Genomic DNA, 20,413 nt, shown 5'->3' with positions numbered 1-20,413 from the left:
GTGTGTATGTGTGCGTGTGTGCGTGTGTATGTGTGTGTGTGTGTGTGTGTGCGTGCGTGCGTGCGTGCGTGCGTGCGGTGTGTCTCCCAGGGTATCCAGTCTGTCCAATCTGTCCCCCGGCAGCTCCAGGGATGATGGCCGGGTCCTTCCCCCAGACAGAGGGCCCATGGCTGGGCAACCAGCTGTGGCTGGTGCCTTCTAGGTTGGAGGGTCTCAGCAGGGAAACAGGGGGATTCTCATTTCTTCCAGGTAACACACACACACACACACACAGTTGAAGACAAAGTTTACATACACTTTAGCCAAATACATTTAAACACAGTTTTTCCCAGTTCCTGACATTTAATCCTAGTAAAACATTCCCTGTTTTAAGTCAGTTAGGATCACCACTTTATTTTAAGAATGTGAAATGTCAGAATAATAGTAGAGAAAATGATTTATTTAAGCTTTTATGTCTTTCATCACATTCCCAGAAGGTCAGAAGTTTGCATACACTCAATTAGTATTTGGTGGCATTGTCTTTGAATTGCTTAACTTGGGTCAAACGTTTCGGGTAGCCTTCCACAAGCTTCCCACAATAAGTTGGGTGAATTTTGGCCCATTCCTCCTGACAGAGCTGGTGTAACTGAGTCAGGTTTGTAGGCCTCCTTGTTCGCACACACTTTTTCAGTTCTGCCCACAACATTTCTATAGGATTCAGGTCAGGGCTTTGTGATGGCCACACCAATACCTTGACTTTGTTGTCCTTAAGTCATGATTCCACAACTTTGGAAGTATACTTGGGGTCATTGTCCATTTGGAAGACCCATTTTCGACCAAGCTTTAACTTCCTGATGTCTTGAGATGTTGCTTCAATATATCCTCATAATTTTCCTACCCCATGATCATCTATTTTGTGAAGTGCACCAGTCCCTCCTGCAGCAAAACACTCCCACAACATGATGCTGCCACCCCCGTGCTTCACGGTTGGGATGGTGTTCTTCGGCTTGCAAGCCTCCCCGTTTTCCTCCAAACATAACGATGGTCATTATGGCCAAGCAGTTCTATTTTTGTTCCATCAGACCAGAGGACATTTCTCCAAAAAGTATGATCTTTGTCCCTATGTGCAGTTGCAAACCGTAGTATGGCTTTTTTTATGGCGGTTTTGGAGCAGTGGTTTCTTCCTTGCTGAGCGGCCTTTCAGGTTATGTCGATATAGGACTCGTTTTACTGTGGATATAGATACTTTTGTACCTGTTTCCTCCAGCATCTTCACAAGTTCCTTTGCTGTTGTTCTGGGATTTTATTTGCACTTTTCGCACCAAAGTACGTTCATCTCTAGGAGACAGAACGCGTCTCCTTCCTGAGCGGTATGACGGCAGTGTGGTCCCATGGTGTTTATACTTGCGTACTATTGTTTGTACAGATGAACGTGGTACCTTCAGGCGTTTGTAAATTGCTCCCAAGGATGAACCAGACTTGTGGAGGTCTACAATTTGTTTTGTTGAGGTCTTGGCTGATTTCTTTAGATTATCCCATGATGTCAAGCAAAGATGCACCAAGTTTGAAGATAGGCCTTGAAATACATCCACAGCTACATTGAAGGTCTGGGCTGTTCACACTATCCTTGAATAAAGCTAAAATAAACACAGCTCTTCCATTTGATGTTGTCTCTCTTCTTACATTTTAGTCATTTCAGCAGACTCTCTTATCCAGAGCAACTTACAGTAGTGAATGCATACATTTAATTTCATGCATTATTTTGTACTGGCCCCCCGTGGGAATCAAACCCACAACCCTGGCGTTGCACACACCATGCTGGCTTTGCAAACACCATGCTCTACCAACTGAGCCACAGGGAAGCCTTCTTGACAGGGCATTCTCAACTTGTGAGGTGCACTCACACAAAACAATCAAGACAGCTGACAGCAGTCAAGCTGGAGGTGTTTTCCAAGGTGTTGGGGGTGCTAGGAGGGACAGCAGTCAAGATGGAGGTGTTTTCCAAGGTGTTGGGGGTGCTAGGAGGGACAGCAGTCAAGATGGAGGTGTTGGGGGTGCTAGGAGGGACAGCAGTCAAGATGGAGGTGTTGGGGGTGCTAGGAGGGACAGCAGTCAAGATGGAGGTGTTTTCCAAGGTGTTGTGGGTGCTAGGGGGGACAGCAGTCAAGATGGAGGTGTTTTTCAAGGTGTTGGGGGTGCTAGGGGTAGCAGCAGGGGGGACAGTGGACCGGGACCGCTTAGCAAGGGGATGGAGGGTAGCTCTTGCCAATCATGATCAGAGTCTGAACTGGAGGGGATGAGGATAAAATACTATATTATAATATATATATAAATATATTATATATAAATAATATATATATTATAATATTATATTGGTTAGAAAGGAAGTTGTGGTGCGATCATGTGGTACCAGGCATTCTCATTATGGACAACTATCCTCTCAAAAAGCTTGTCTTATTGGTTACAGACCTTTTATATGTTTCCCACCACAGACTCCCAGCATTTTGCTGTCTGACACTGACATCTAGTGGCTAGCAACATTTGGTGCACTTCCCTAACGGAAAAACTAGGTGGGTGACAATCAAGACAACACAGCCAAACTTTATTTGGATTTCTTTGCTGGTTATGTTCGAAACAACCTAACGATTCACAGACAAGAGCACAACTACTATTATAAAATATGTCTTTATTGGTGAAATCTAAACACAAAATAGACATTTCGAGCTGTGCGTCAATGTGGGTTGCTCCTACAAAACAACAAATGGTGTGCTTTTGATCAGTAGACTGTCAGCTTCTAGAAAATACCAAGTGTTTCTATGATGTTGACTGTCAGCTTCTAGAAAATACCAAGTGTTTCTATGATGTTGACTGTCAGCTTCTAGAAAATACCAAGTGTTTCTATGATGTTGACTGTCAGCTTCTAGAAAATACCAAGTATTTCTATGATGTTGACTGTCAGCTTCTAGAAAATACCAAGTATTTCTATGATGTTGACTGTCAGCTTCTAGAAAATACCAAGTGTTTCTATTCTCTGACACAAACTAAGTGTATCTCTTCACCATTTCAGAAGGAGATTGTAGACGGGCGCTGTCCTTATATGGAAGACGAGCTTCCACGTTATTGGTCGCACCAGAGATTGTATACCATGGGCGGAAAGAGGATATCCCCATCTTTCAAACATTCGTGCATGCAACTTACCATGTGAAAATGTATGAGTATCATATACATATCATGCTAATGAGTGCCAGAAATCGGGGACTGCCGTCTGAAGAGATTACAGTTCAGGCATTACTTCCGATCGTTTTCTTTCTCTTTTTTTTCTCTTTTTTTTTATTTAACCTTTATTTATTAACCAGGCAAGTCAGTTAAGAAGAAATTCTTATTTACAATAATGGCCGACCAAAAGGCAAAATGCCTCCTGCAGGGATGGGGGCTGGGATTACAAATTAAAAATAAATACAATATAAATATAGGACAAAACACACATCACAACAAGAGAGACAACACAACACTACATAAAGAGAGACCTAAGACAACAACCTAGCAAGGCAGAAACACAACAACACAGCATGGTAGCAACACAACATAACAACAACATGGTAGCAACACAACAACACAGCATGGTAGCAACACAACATAACAACAACATGGTAGCAACACAACAACACAGCATGGTAGCAACACAACATAACAACAACATGATAGCAACACAACATAACAACAACATGGTAGAAACACAACACGGTAGTAACACAACATGGTAGCAACACAACAACACAGCATGGTAGCAACACAACATAACAACAACATGGTAGAAACACAACATGGTAGCAACACAACATAACAACAACATGGTAGAAACACAACATGGTAGCAACACAACATAACAACAACACAACAACATAACAACAACATGGTAGAAACACAACATGGTAGCAACACAACATAACAACAACATGGTAGAAACACAACATGGTAGCAACACAACATAACAACAACACAACATAACAACAACATGGTAGCAGCACAAAACCAGGTCCAAACATTATTGGGCACAGACAACAGCACAAAGGGCAAGAAGCTAGAGACAACAAGACATCACACAAAGCAGCCACAACTGTCCAGTTTGAGTGTTTTTTGCAGCTCGTTCCAGTCGCTAGCTGCAGTGAACTGAAAAGAGGAGCGACCCAGGGATGTGTGTGCTTTGGGGACCTTTAACAGAATGTGACTGGCAGAACGCGTGTTGTATGTGGAGGATGAGGGCTGCAGTAGATATCTAAAACTGGAAACACTTATCTCCCTCACTAGCTTTAAGCACCAGCTGTCAGAGCAGCTCACAGATTACTGCACCTGTACATAGCCCATCTATAATTTAGCCCAAACTACTACCTCTTCCCCTACTGTATTTATTTATTTTGCCCCTTTGCACCCCATTATTTCTACTTCTACTTTGCACATTCTTCCACTGCAAATCTACCATTCCAGTGATTTACTTGCTATACTGTATTTACTTCGCCACCATGGCCTGTTTATTGCCTTTACCTCCCTTATCTCACCTCATTTGCTCACATTGTATATAGGCTTATTTTTCTACTGCATCATTGATTGTATGTTGTTTTACTCCATGTGTAACTCTGTGTTGTTGTATGTGTCGAACTGCTTTGCTTTATCTTGGCCAGGTCGCAATTGTAAATGAGAACTTGTTCTCAACTTGCCTACCTGGTTAAATAAATGTGAAGACATTTTTTTGGGAAATAAATGTGGAGGATGAGGGCTGCAGTAGATATCTCAGATAGGGGGGAGTGAGGCCTAAGAGGGTTTTATAAATAAGCATCAACCAGTGGGTCTTGTGACGGGTATACAGAGATGATCAGTTTACAGAAGAGTATAGAGTGCAGTGATATGTCCTATTAGGAGCATTGGTGGCTAATCTGATGGTGAAATGGTAAAGAACATCTAGCCGCTCGAAAGCACCCTTACCTGCCAATCTATAAATTATGTCTCCGTAATCTAGCATGGGTAGGATGATCATCTGAATCAGGGTTAGTTTGGCAGCTGGGGTGAAAGAGGAGCGATTACAATAGAGGAAACCAAAGTCTAGATTTAACTTTAGCCTGCAGCTTTGACATGTGCTGAGAGAAGGACAGTGCACCGTCTAGCCATAGAGTCAAGGATTAAGGTTTGGGGATAGGATTCAAAACAGAAACATTTATTAAGACTGGCCTTGCTAACTCAATCTGGATGGATGGCGCAGTGGTCTAAGCAGCGTGCTCCTGGTCCATTGACTGTGGGTTTGAAAATTTGCATTGAAAATTCTACCTAGAATGGTTACAAATCTCACATAGAATCTACATGGAAAACATGCAACATCAGATCTATGTCTTATTTTAGATATAGATATATTCTCACTGTTTGATCAACTGAGTCCAACAAACATTAGGAACATCTTCCTAATATGGATTTGCACCCCAATTTGTCCTCAGAACAGCCTCAATTCGTCGGGGAATGGACTCTACAAGGTGTCGAAAGTGTTCCACAGGGATGCTGGTCCACGTTGACTCCAATGCTTCCCACAGTTGTGTCAAGTTGGCTGGATATCCTTTGGGTGGTGGAACCATTCTTGATACACACAGGAAACTGTTGAGAGTGAAAAATCCAGCAGCATTGCAGTTCTTGACACTGAACCCGGTGCTCCTGGCACCTACTACCATACCCCGTTCAAAGGCACTTAAATATTTTGTCTTGACAATTCACTTTCTGAATGGCACACATACACAATCCATGTCTCAATTGTCTCAAGGCTTAAAAATCCTTCTTTAATCAGTCTCCTCCCCCTTCATCTACACTGATTGAAGTGGATTTAACAAGTGACATCAATAAGGGATCATAGCTTTCATCTGGATTCACCTGGTCAGTCTATGATCATGAAGGACATCAACCACCCGAGCCACAGCCTGTTCACCCCGTTATCATCTAGAAGGCGAGGTCAGTTCAGGTGCATCAAACAACAACATTTGCTAAATATGTCTATGCAACCAATAACATTTGATTGATTGAAAGAGCAGGTGTTCTTAATGTTTTGTACACTCAGTGTCTATTGGGAAGGTTGAAAATATGTTTAATTTTATATTTGAATAGACATATATTTCATATACCTTGTTTCAATGTTGAGAGTAAAATTGTATGTTTAAAACAACATCATTGTTTCAACATCATTGACCTAAATAAAGAGATATCTATATTGAAATAAAATCTGAAGCCAAAGTACAATCCCTGCCTAAAAAGACCCCTACTGGGAATATGAGGGGTACTTCAGAACAAAACAGACGGCTACATCAACGTACTCTGCTTATCGTTGGAAACAAGCTGTGTTCGTTTCAGCTGAGCTATCATGTCAACCCATATGGATACTGATCAGCTTCCATACTAATTAGTTTCAGCTGAGCTATCATTTCAACCCATATGGATACTGATCAGCTTCCATACTAATTAGTGTAGCAATGCTCTTCCTTAATGACATTGAATAGTCAAAGGTAACTCCTCTAACTTGTTTTACACAAGCTATGTGAAAGTACATTTGGAGTGAAGTTTGGTTTATGTTCAATTAACATTACCCGATAAATAGTATGCCACATTCATGATATTCAAATCAAATTTATTTATATATCCCTTCTTACATCAGCTGATGTCACAAAGTGCTGTACAGAAACCCAGTCTAAAACCCCAAACAGCAAGCAATGCAGGTGTAGAAGCACGGTGGCTAGGAAAAACTCCCTAGAAAGGCCAAAACCTAGGAAGAAACCTAGAGAGGAACCAGGCTATGAGGGGTGGCCAGTCCTCTTCTGGCTGTGTCGGGTGGAGATTATAACAGAACATGGCCAAGATGTTCAAATGTTCATAAATGACCAGCAGGGTCAAATCATTTTTGCAACAGCTCCCTCTGCTGCTCAAAAGTTAATGAAGGGCTAGACTGAAAACTTGTACTCTCACTACTAGCAGACTGACCCCAAAAAAACACCTATTTCCTTAAGACCCTGCTTTAATTTAGCTTTAACAGTCTCTTTAATTTTATGAAAAATCTCGATCCGATAATGTTCAGCAATTTCAATGAACTACTCCTTAGTACACAACTCTAAGGCTACCTCTGAAGGAGCTTGAACAAAACCACTCAAACAATACAACTATTACAAATGCTCCCCTAAAAAATACACAACTCACCTGCTGTCAGTCTAGGCCAATCAAAAAGGTTGGCAGAACAGTTGAAACTGCAGCAGCAGCACGGCCAGGTGGACTGGGGACAACAAGGAGTCATCATGCCAGGTAGTCTGATAAATGTCCCTAATTCCAGTGTCTTGTTGGAAATGTGATGTTGCTGACGGACTGATATAGAGGATTTGTTGAAGAAGCTGGAGAGGAATAGTCTTAGTCTTTTAGACTCTCACACTCACACACGCATGCTAGAGCTGTCCCGCATTTGAGATTCGAATCAGATTTGCCATTTCTAATATTTGAATATTTGTCAAGTCCACAATCAAAACATGGTGTGTAAAGAGAAATATTTTTTGGCATTCAACAGTAAAATCAACGGACTGCCTCAAAAATGAAAAGATACTTCCGTCCTAATCTTTAATTTTATTTCTCTCGCTCTCTCGCTCTCTCGCTCTCTCTGTGACACCGCGTAACCCACTAACCAATCTCCACTTCAGATTAAAACCAACACAGTCAGTTTAAACCAACACACTCCCCAATCTCTTTATAGATATTTAATGACTTAATCTATTAATCTAACAAAGACAGTATAGTTCAGAATGGAGTCTGAACGGTTAGGCTGCTCTGCCCAGGGGGTTAGAGAGAGAAAGGGGAGAGAGGTGGAAATGTGATGTTGCTGATGTCTACCTCTCCCTGACCGAGTCTTTAATACTTACATGTTTCAAGCAGACCACCAGGGTCCCTGTGCCCAAGGAAGTGAAGGTAACCTGCCTAAATGATTTCCGCCCCGTAGCACTCACGTCGGTAGCCGTGAAGTGCTTTGAAAGGCTGGTCATGACTCACATCAACAGCATCCTGACTGGAGGTCTTTGTAACTGATCTGTAGTGACTGGAGTGACTGGAGGTCTTTGTAACTGATCTGTAGTGACTGGAGGTCTTTGTAACTGATCTGTAGTGACTGGATGTCTTTGTAACTGATCTGTAGTGACTGGAGGTCTTTGTAACTGATCTGTAGTGACTGGATGTCTTTGTAACTGATCTGTGTTGACGAGAGTGACTGGAGGTCTTTGTAACTGATCTGTAGTGACTGGATGGTGGAACGGACTCAGAAGCTTCCTGGGTATGTCCTGTCCATCTGGAGTGACGGAATGCTCAGACACACACACAACCTGCTTTCATCAAATAAAAACATCTTGAAAAGGTAGTGGAATGGGAATCCAATACTTTACCTTGTACGCTACTGTAGCAGGTCAAAGCTGTGTGCTGTAAAACCTTGGTAGAGCATGGGTGGAGTAGGCATTGTGGTGCTGTGAAACCTTGGTAGAGCATGGGTGGAGTAGGCATTGTGGTGCTGTAAAACCTTGTTAGAGCATGGGTGGAGTTGGCATTGTGGTGCTCATGTAAATTCCCTTTCTTTTTGGGCTTCAGACCAATGCCTACTTCTTACTTGTTTTTTGCTTTTAATTAATAACAGTAAGAGCCAGCCAGGCACATACACAGTCACCATAAGCCCATTGAGACGCCACAGAGAGCTGTCCAACTGGCCTTGTCTCAGAAAATATTGATAATTTACCGATTCATCTTGACACTCATGTGTGGAAAATTAGCAAATTAAAGTGATTTTCATTCTCACAAAGTAGAAGTGATGAAGATGAAGTCAAAGATGAAGATGAATGACTAATAATTATATTTTGGAGTTCATCTCCTCTTGATGACAGTTATCGTCACGGCTGAAGAATGGGACCAAGGCGCAGCGTATGGATCGCTCCACATTTTTATTATAACCGTGAAACTATGCAAGACATACAAATAAACTAATAAACAAAACAACAAACCGTGACGAAGAGGTGCAGCATACACTTACTCAAAATAATCTCCCACAAACCCAGGTGGGAAAAACAACCAGTTAAATATGATCCCCAATTAGAGACAAAGAGGACCAGCTGCCTCTAATTGGAGATCATCCCAAAAAACAACAACATAGAACTACAACAACTAGAACCCCACATAGAAATACATAGGTCTTCTTTAATGTGTCCAATGCACTACTCAGAGACCCATGATAAACCCAATTATTTAAAAACATTGCTAACGCTGTTAATAAAGAATCACTTGTTCCAAATACCGTAGCACCGTCATAATTTGTCATGTTAGCGTAGAAAAAATAAACTAGAACCAACATAGACATAAATGAACTAGACAAAACCCTCTGTTACGCCCTGACCTACTCTACCGTAGAAAAATAAAAGCTTTCTATGGTCAGGACGTGACAGTCATGGTAATTCTAGATGGTAATTCTGTCTTGCCAAGGGGCCATTCAGTTGTTTTCCAGCGATTTCTTCCCCACAACCTGCCCACTAAACGAGCTGTAATTGGTTGATTTGTTTCTTATTTGTGTAATTGGTTAATTGGGTGATGAATAATGTGATGTAACAAGGTTCCACTATATCTCTCAGCAGGTAATCAACGGTCTAAGAGACGCTCACTGGTTATCACTGAAGTGGTGTGTGTGTGTGTGTGTGTGTGTGTGTGTGTGTTCTCTGTTGTGTCACAACAACATATCACGGTGATCCACTGCTACATAATGGGATAGTTTAGTCACACACACACACACACACACACACACACACACACACACACACACACACACACACACACACACACACACACACACACACACACACACACACACACACACATTCACACACACACACACACACACAGTAACATGAAGCTCCTCTAACATCAGCACGTTAACATGGTAATGTTTGTATTCCGTAGTAAATTACAAATTCTACGGTATTTGGAACAAGTGATTCTTTATTAACAGCGTTAGCAATGCTTTTAAATCATTGGGTTTATCATGGGTCTCTGAGTAGTGCATTGGACACATTAAAGAAGAGACATGGTGATGAGTATATTCATGAGGAATACACTAATAGGTTGTTGCCTCTCTCTCCTCTCCTCTCCTCTCCTCTCCTCTCCTCTACTCTACCCCCTCTCTCCTCTCCTCTCCTCTTCTCTACCCCCCTCTCTCCTCTCCTCTGCTCTCCTCTCCTCTCCTCTCCTCTCCTCTCCTCTACTCTACCCCCTCTCTCCTCTCCTCTCCTCTTCTCTACCCCCCTCTCTCCTCTCCTCTGCTCTCCTCTACCCCCCTCTCTCCTCTCCTCTCCTCTAACACCCTCTTTCTCATCTCCTCTACCCCCCTCTCTCCTCTCCTCTCCTCTACCCCCCTCTCTCCTCTCACCTGCACCCCCCTCTCTCTCTCTCTCTCCTCTCCTCTCCTCTCCTCTCCTCTCCTCTAACACCCTCTCCCTCATCTCCTCTACCCCCCTCTCCTCTGCTCTCCTCTACCCACCTTTCTCCTCTCCCCTGCTCCCCCCCTCTCTCTCTCCTCCTCTCCTCTCCTCTCCTCTCTCCTCCTCTCCTCTCCTCTCCTCTCCTCTCCTCTCCTCTCCTCTCCTCTCCTCTCCTCTCCTCTCCTCTCCTCTCTCTCTCTCTCTCTCTCTCTCTCTCTCCTCTCCTCTCCTCTCCTCTCCTCTCCTCTCCTCTCCTCTCTCTCTCTCCTCTCCTCTCCTCTCCTCTTCTCTCTCCTCCTCTCCTCTCCTCTCCTCTCCTCTCCTCTCCTCTACCCCCCTCTCTCTCTCTCCTCTCCTCTCCTCTCCTCTCCTCTCCTCTCCTCTCCTCTACTCTACTCTACCCCCCTCTCTCTCTCTCCTCTCCTCTCCTCTCCTCTCCTCTCCTCTCTTCTACTCTACCCCCCTCTCTCTCTCTTTCTCTCCTCTCCTCTCCTCTCCTCTCCTCTCCTCTCTCTCTCCTCTCCTCTCCCCTGCACCCCCCCTCTCTCTCCTCTCCTCTCCTCTCCTCTCCTCTCCTCTCCTCTCCTCTCCTCTCCTCTCATCTCCTCTACCCCCCCTTCTCTCCTCTCCTCTCCTCTCCTCTCCCCTGCACCCCCCCTCTCTCTCTCCTCTCCTCTCCTCTCCTCTCCTCTCCTCTCCTCTCCTCTCCTCTCCTCTCCTCTCCTCTCCTCTACCCCCCCCTCTCCTCTCCTCTACCCCCCCCTCTCCTCTCCTCTCCCCTTATGGACCAGGTGTTCTCTACTCTATATGAGTCCTTATGGACCAGGTGTTTTCTATTCTGTATGAGTCCTTATGGACCATGTATTCTCTATTCTATATGAGTTCTTATGGACCAGGTGTTCTCTAATCTATATGAGTCCTTATGGACCAGGTGTTCTCTATTCTGTATGAGTCCTTATGGACCAGGTGTTCTCTATTCTGTATGAGTCCTTATGGACCAGGTGTTCTCTATTCAATATGATGTTCGCTATTCTATATGAGTCCTTAAGGACCAGGTGTTCTCTATTCTAAATGAGTCATTATGGACCAGGTGTTCTCTATTCTATATGAGTCATTATGTACCAGGTGTTCTCTATTCTATATGAGTCCTTATGGACCAGGTGTTCTCTATTCTATATGAGTCCTTATGGACCAGGTGTTCTCTATTCTATATGGACCAGGTGTTCTCTATTCTATATGAGTCCTTATGGACCAGGTGTTGTCTATTCTATATGGACCAGGTGTTCTCTATTCTATATGAGTCCTTATGGACCAGGTGTTCTCTATTCTATATGGACCAGGTGTTCTCTATTCTATATGGACCAGGTGTTCTCTATTCTATATGGACCAGGTGTTCTCTATTCTATATGGACCAGGTGTTCTCTATTCTATATGAGTCCTTATGGACCAGGTGTTGTCTACTCTATATGAGTCCTTATGGACCAGGTGTTCTCTATTCTATATCATGTTCGCTATTATATATGAGTCCTTATGGACCAGGTGTTGTCTATTCTATATGAGTCCTTATGGACCAGGTGTTGTCTATTCTATATGGGTCCTTATGGACCAGGTGTTGACTATTCTATATGGGTCCTTATGGACCAGGTGTTGTCTATTCTATATGAGTCCTTATGGACCAGGTGTTGTCTATTCTATATGAGTCCTTTTGGACCAGGTGTTGTCTATTCTAAATGAGTCCTTATGGACCAGGTGTTGTCTATTCTATATGAGTCCTTACGGACCAGGTGTTCTCTATTCTATATGGGTCCTTATGGACCAGGTGTTCTCTATTCTATATGAGTCCTTATGGACCAGGTGTTCTCTATTCTATTTGAGTCCTTATGGACCAGGTGTTCTCTATTCTATATGAGTCCTTATGGACCAGGTGTTCTCTATTCAATATGATGTTCCCTATTCTATATGAGTCCTTATGGACCAGGTGTTCTCTACTCTATATGAGTCCTTATGGACCAGGTGTTCTCTATTCAATATGATGTTCGCTATTCTATATGAGTCCTTATGGACCAGGTGTTCTCTATTCTATATGAGTCATTATGGACCAGGTGTTCTCTATTCTATATGAGTCATTATGGACCAGGTGTTGTCTATTCTCTATGAGTCCTTATGGACCAGGTGTTCTCTATTCTATATGAGTCCTTATGGACCAGGTGTTATCTTTTCTATATGAGTCCTTATGGACCAGGTGTTCTCTATTCTATATGGACCAGGTGTTCTCTATTCTATATGAGTCCTTATGGACCAGGTGTTCTCTACTCTATATGAGTCATTATGGACCAGGTGTTCTCTATTCTAAATGGACCAGGTGTTCTCTATTCTATATTAGTCCTTATGGACCAGGTGTTCTCTATTCTATATGAGTCCTTATGGACCAGGTGTTCTCTAATCTATATAAGTCCTTATGGACCAGGTGTTCTCTACTCTATATGAGTCCTTATGGACCAGGTGTTCTCTATTCTATATCATGTTCGCTATTCTATATGAGTCCTTATGGACCAGGTGTTGTCTATTCTATATTAGTCCTTATGGACCAGGTGTTCTCTATTCTATATGAGTCCTTATGGACCAGGTGTTCTCTAATCTATATGAGTCCTTATGGACCAGGTGTTCTCTACTCTATATGAGTCCTTATGGACCAGGTGTTCTCTATTCTATATCATGTTCGCTATTCTATATGAGTCCTTATGGACCAGGTGTTGTCTATTCTATATGAGTCCTTATGGACCAGGTGTTCTCTATTCTATATGAGTCCTTATGGACCAGGTGTTCTCTATTCTATATGAGTCCTTATGGACCAGGTGTTCTCTATTCTATATGAGTCCTTATGGACCAGGTGTTCTCTATTCTATATGGACCAGGTGTTCTCTATTCTATATGAGTCCTTATGGACCAGGTGTTCTCTATTATATATGAGTCATTATGGACCAGGTGTTCTCTATTCTAAATGGACCAGGTGTTCTCTATTCTATATGAGTCATTATGGACCAGGTGTTCTCTATTCTATATTAGTCCTTATGAACCAGGTGTTCTCTATTCTATATGAGTCCTTATGGACCAGGTGTTCTCTGTTCTATATGAGTCCTTATGGACCAGGTGTTCTCTAATCTATATGAGTCCTTATGGACCAGGTGTTCTCTATTCTATATGAGTCCTTATGGACCAGGTGTTCTCTATTCTATATGAGTCCTTATGGACCAGGTGTTCTCTATTCTATATGAGTCCTTATGGACCAGGTGTTATCTTTTCTATATGAGTCCTTATGGACCAGGTGTTCTCTATTCTATATGGACCAGGTGTTCTCTATTCTATATGAGTCCTTATGGACCAGGTGTTCTCTATTATATATGAGTCCTTATGGACCAGGTGTTCTCTATTCTATATGAGTCATTATGGACCAGGTGTTCTCTATTCTAAATGGACCAGGTGTTCTCTATTCTATATGAGTCATTTTGGACCAGGTGTTCTCTATTCTATATTAGTCCTTATGGACCAGGTGTTCTCTATTCTATATGAGTCCTTATGGACCAGGTGTTCTCTAATCTATATGAGTCCTTATGGACCAGGTGTTCTCTACTCTATATGAGTCCTTATGGACCAGGTGTTCTCAATTCTATATCATGTTCGCTATTCTATATGAGTCCTTATGGACCAGGTGTTGTCTATTCTATATGAGTCCTTATGGACCAGGTGTTCTCTATTCTATATGAGCCCTTATGGACCAGGTGTTCTCTATTCTATATGAGTCCTTATGGACCAGGTGTTCTCTATTCCATATGGACAAGGTGTTCTCTATTCTATATGAGTCCTTATGAACCAGGTGTTCTCTAATCTATATGAGTCCTTATGGACCAGGTGTTCTCTATTCTATATGAGTCCTTATGGACCAGGTGTTCTCTATTCTATATGAGTCCTTATGGACCAGGTGTTCTCTATTCTATATGAGTCCTTATGGACCAGGTGTTCTCTATTCTATATGGACCAGGTGTTCTCTATTCTATATGGACCAGGTGTTCTCTATTCTATATGAGTCCTTATGGACCAGGTGTTCTCTATTCTATATGAGTCCTTATGGACCAGGTGTTCTCTATTCTATATGAGTCCTTATGGACCAGGTGTTCTCTATTCTATATGAGTCCTTATGGACCAGGTGTTCTCTACTCTATATGAGTCCTTATGGACCAGGTGTTATCTTTTCTATATGAGTCCTTATGGACCAGGTGTTGTCTATTCTATATGAGTCCTTATGGACCAGGTGTTCTCTATTCAATATGATGTTCGCTAGTCTATATGAGTCCTTATGGACCAGGTGTTGTCTATTCTATATGAGTCCTTATGGACCAGGTGTTCTCTATTCTATATGAGTTGTTATGGACCAGGTGTTCTCTATTCTATATGGACCAGGTGTTCTCTATTCTATATGAGTCCTTATGAACCAGGTGTTCTCTAATCTATATGAGTCCTTATGGACCAGGTGTTCTCTATTCTATATGAGTCCTTATGGACCAGGTGTTCTCTATTCTATATGAGTCCTTATGGACCAGGTGTTCTCTATTCTATATGAGTCCTTATGGACCAGGTGTTCTCTATTCTATATGGACCAGGTGTTCTCTATTCTATATGGACCAGGTGTTCTCTATTCTATATGAGTCCTTATGGACCAGGTGTTCTCTATTCTATATGAGTCCTTATGGACCAGGTGTTCTCTATTCTATATGAGTCCTTATGGACCAGGTGTTCTCTATTCTATATGAGTCCTTATGGACCAGGTGTTCTCTACTCTATATGAGTCCTTATGGACCAGGTGTTATCTTTTCTATATGAGTCCTTATGGACCAGGTGTTGTCTATTCTATATGAGTCCTTATGGACCAGGTGTTCTCTATTCAATATGATGTTCGCTAGTCTATATGAGTCCTTATGGACCAGGTGTTGTCTATTCTATATGAGTCCTTATGGACCAGGTGTTCTCTATTCTATATGAGTTGTTATGGACCAGGTGTTCTCTATTCTATATGGACCAGGTGTTCTCTATTCTATATGAGTCCTTATGGGGCAGGTGTTCTCTATTCTATATGAGTCCTTATGGACCAGGTGTTGTCTATTCAATATGAGTCCTTATGGACCAGGTGTTCTCTATTCAATATGATGTTCGCTATTCTATATGAGTCCTTATGGACCAGGTGTTCTCTATTCTATATGAGTCCTTATGGACCAGGTGTTCTCTATTCTATATGAGTCCTTATGGACTAGGTGTTCTCTATTCTATATGAGTTGTTATGGACCAGGTGTTCTCTATTCTATATGGACCAGGTGTTCTCTATTCTATATGAGTCCTTATGGGGCAGGTGTTCTCTATTCTATATGAGTCCTTATGGACCAGGTGTTGTCTATTCTATATGGGTCCTTATGGACCAGGTGTTTTTCTTGGAGCGTTGCTATGTCAACATGGTTTCTTGCTAGGACATCAAGACAGCCGGAACGTTTAATAGGATCATTTAAACTTTTTGAATTCCAATAGAGAATTGCTATTGTTGCCAATGTTTTTCAGAACGGAATGTTATATTCATTACTCTATGTCATTGCATATTTTCATTATATAATTGTCATCTGGGTGATGAAACTGAATTATTGAGTTGCACCCCCCACCTTTTACCCTCATATCAGCCTCAACTACAAGGCGTCGAAAGTGTTCTACGGGGATGCTGGCCCATGTTGATTCCAATGCTTCCCACAGTTGTGTCAATTACATTCTTGATGTACACAGGCAACTGTTGACCGTGAAAAACGCAGCAGCATTGACCTTTTGGACAAACTCAAACCGGTGCACCTGGCACCTACTACCATATCCTGTTCAAAGGCACTAATATATTTTGTCTTTCCAATTCACCCTCTGAATGACACACATATACAGTACACAATTCATGTTTCAGTTGTCTCAAGGCTTAAAAGTAATTCTTTAACTGTCACAATCGTCAAAAAGGAGTAGACCAAGGTGCAGCGTGGTAAGTGTTCATAATTGTATTTATTTTAAAGCAGAACACTACAAACAAAAAAACTAAACAATGATAACGACCGTAACGTCTTGTAGGCTTAACAAGCAGTACAAAAATAAAGATCCCACAACTACAGGTGGGGAAAAGGGCTACCTAAGTATGGTTCCTAATCAGAGACAACGATAGACAGCTGCCTCTGATTGGGAACCATACTCGGCTCAAAACAAAGAAATAGAAAACATAGAGAATCAAAGCCTCTCTCTCACTAACAAGTGTCCTCCCTTCAATCCGCACTGATTGAAGTGGATTTAAGAGGTGACATCAATAAGGGATCATAGCGTTCACCTGGATTCAGCCCCCTCGTGTACTCCCTGTTCACCCATGACTGCGTGACCACGCACGCCTCCAACTCAATCATCAAGTCTGTACACGACACAATAGTAGTAGGCTTGATTACCAACAATGACGTAACAGCCTATAGGGAGGAGGTGAGGGACCTGGCGGAGTGGTGCCAGGAACATCAACAAAATAAAGGAACTGAAAAACGGCTTCTATCTCAAGGCCATCAGACTGTTAAATAGCCATCAGTTGCCGGCTACCACCCTTCACCTTAGAGGCTGCTGCCCCATGTACATAGACATGGAATCACTGGTCACTTTAGTAATGGAATCACTGGTCACTTTAATAATGGACTACTAGTCACTTTAAAAATGATTACATACTGCTTTACTCATTTCCTATGTTATTACTGTATTCTACTGTATTTTAGTTACTGACACCGACATTGCTCGTCCTAATATAATTCCATTCTTGTACTTCCCTAGCTACCAAATCACTTTCCTAGCCACCAACCCCACTTCCTTAGCCACCAACCCCACTTCCTGAGCCACCAACCCCACTTCCCTAGCCACCAACCCCACTTCCCTAGCCACCAACCCCAATTCCCTAGACACCAACCACACCTCCCTAGACCCCAAACCTCTTTTCTAGGTAGAAACCCCACTTCCCTAGCCACCAACCCCCTTCCCTAGCCACCAACCCCCTTCCCTAGTCACCAAACCTCCTTCTCTAGTCACCAAACCCCACTTCCCTAGCCACCAACCCCCTTCCCTAGCCACCAACCCCCTTCCCTAGCCACCAACCCCCATTCCCTAGCCACCAACCCCCATTCCCTAGCCACCAACCCCCTTCCCTAGCCACCAACCCCCTTCCCTGGCTACCAACCCCACTTCCCTAGCCTCCAACCCCCCTTCCCTAGCCTCCAACCCTACTTCCCTAGCCTCCAACCCTACTTCCCTAGACACCTAGCCATCAATCTCATTCCCTAGCCACCAACCCCCTTCCCTAGCCACCAACCCTACATTCCTAGCCACCAACCTCACTTCCCTAGCTACGAAACCCCTTTGCTAGCCACCAACCCCCTTCCCAAGGTACCAACCCCACTTCCCTAGGCACCAACCCCACTTTCCTAGCCACCAAACCCACTTCTCTAGCCCTCAACCCCACTTCCCTAGTCACCAACCCCACTTCCCTAGCCACCAACCCCCTTCCCAAGGTACCAACCCCACTTTCCTAGCCACCAACCCCACTTCTCTAGCCCTCAACCCCCTTCCCTAGGTAGAAACTCCACTTCCCTAGCCACCAATCCCCCTTCCCTAGCCACCAACCCCCTTCCCAAGGTACCAACCCCACTTCCCTAGTCACCAACCCCACCTCCCTAGCCACCAACCCCACTTCCCTAGTCACCAACCCCACCTCCCTAGCCACCAACCCCTTCCATAGCAACCAAACCCCTACCTTAGCCACCAACCCCCTTCCCTAGCCACCAACCCTACTTCCCTAGCCATCAACCCCCTACCTTAGCCACCAACCCCCTTCCCTAGAAACCAACCCCATTTCCCCAGCCACCAACCCCACTTCCCTAGCCACCAACCCTACTTCCCTAGCCACCAACCACACCTCCCTAGCCCCCAACCCCCTTCCCAGGTAGAAACCCCACTTCCCTAGCCACCAACCCCCCTTTCCTAGCCACCAACCCCCCTTCCCTAGCCACCAACCCCCTTCCCTAGGTAGAAACTCCACTTCCCTAGCCACCAAACCCCCTTCCCTAGGTAGAAACTCCACTTCCTTAGCCACCAACCTCCTTCCCTAGTCACCAAACCCCCTTCCCTAGCCACCAACCCCCCTTCCCTAGCCACCAACCCCCTTTCCCTAGTCACCAAACCCCCTTCCCTAGCCACCAACCCCCCTTCCCTAGCCACCAACCCCCTTCCCTAGTCACCAAAACCCCTTCCCTAGTCACCAAACCCCATTCCCTAGCCACCAACCTCCTTCCCTAGACACCAACCCCCTTCCCTAGCCACCAACCCCCCTTCCCTAGCCACCAACCCCCTTCCCTAGCCACCAACCCCCTTCCCTAGTCACCAAACCCCCTTCCCTAGCCACCAACCCCCCTTCCTGAGCCACCAACCGCCCTTCCCTAGCCACCAACCTCCTTCCCTAGCCACCAACCTCCTTCCCTAGCCACCAACCGCCCTTCCCTAGTCACCAAACCCCCTTCCCTAGCCACCAACCCCCATTCCCTAGTCACCAAACCCCCTTCCCTAGTCACCAAACCCCCTTCCCTAGCCACCAACCCCCTTCCCTAGTCACCAAACCCCCTTCCCTAGCCACCAACCCCCCTTCCTGAGCCACCAACCGCCCTTCCCTAGCCACCAACCTCCTTCCCTAGCCACCAACCTCCTTCCCTAGCCACCAACCGCCCTTCCCTAGTCACCAAACCCCCTTCCCTAGCCACCAACCCCCCTTCCCTAGCCACCAACCCCCTTCCCTAGCCACCAACCCCCCTTCCCTAGCCACCAACCCCCTTCCCTAGCTACCAACCCCCCTTCCCTAGCTACAAACCCCCTTCCCTAGCCACCAACCTCCTTCCCTAGCCACCAACCCCCCTTCCCTAGTCACCAAACCCCCTTCCCTAGGTAGAAACCCCACTTCCCTAGCCACCAATCCCCTTCCCTAGCTACCAACCCCCTTTCCCTAGTCACCAAACCCCCTTCCCTAGCCACCAACCCCCCTTCCCTAGCCACCAACCTCCTTCCCTAGCCACCAACCGCCCTTCCCTAGCCCCCAACCCCCTTCCCTAGCCACCAACCCCCCTTCCCCTAGTCACCAACCCCCCTTCCCTAGTCACCAAACCCCCTTCCCTAGCCACCAACCCCCCTTCCCCTAGTCACCAACCCCCCTTCCCTAGTCACCAAACCCCCTTCCCTAGACACCAACCCCCTTCCCTAGCCACCAACCTCCTTCCCTAGACACCAATCCCCTTCCCTAGCCACCAATCCCCTTCCCTAGCCACCAACCCCCTTTCCCTAGTCACCAAACCCCCTTCCCTAGCCACCAACCCCCCTTCCCTAGCCACCAACCTCCTTCCCTAGCCACCAACCCCCCTTCCCTAGTCACCAAAACCCCTTCCCTAGCCACGAACCCCCCTTCCCTAGCCACCAATCCCCTTCCCTAGCCACCAACCCCCCTTCCCTAGACACCAACCCCCCTTCCCTAGCCCCCAACCCCCCTTCCCTAGCCACCAACCCCCCTTCCCTAGCCACCAACCCCCCTTCCCTAGCCACCAACCGCCCTTCCCTAGTCACCAACCCCCTTCCCTAGCCACCAACCCCCTTCCCTAGCCACCAACCGCCCTTCCCTAGTCACCAACCCCCTTCCCTAGCCACCAACCCCCCTTCCCTAGCCACCAACCCCCTTCCCTAGTCACCAACCCCCCTTCCCTAGCCACCAAACCCCCTTCCCTAGCCACCAACCCCCCTTCCCTAGTCACCAAACCCTACTTCCCTAGCCACCAACCCCCCTTCCTGAGCCACCA

This window comes from Salmo trutta, chromosome 19, assembly GCF_901001165.1.
Source record: "Salmo trutta chromosome 19, fSalTru1.1, whole genome shotgun sequence".
Taxonomy (NCBI): Eukaryota; Metazoa; Chordata; class Actinopteri; order Salmoniformes; family Salmonidae; genus Salmo; species Salmo trutta.
The sequence above is the reverse complement of the archived record's forward strand: the minus strand, read 5'-3'. Positions refer to the sequence as shown.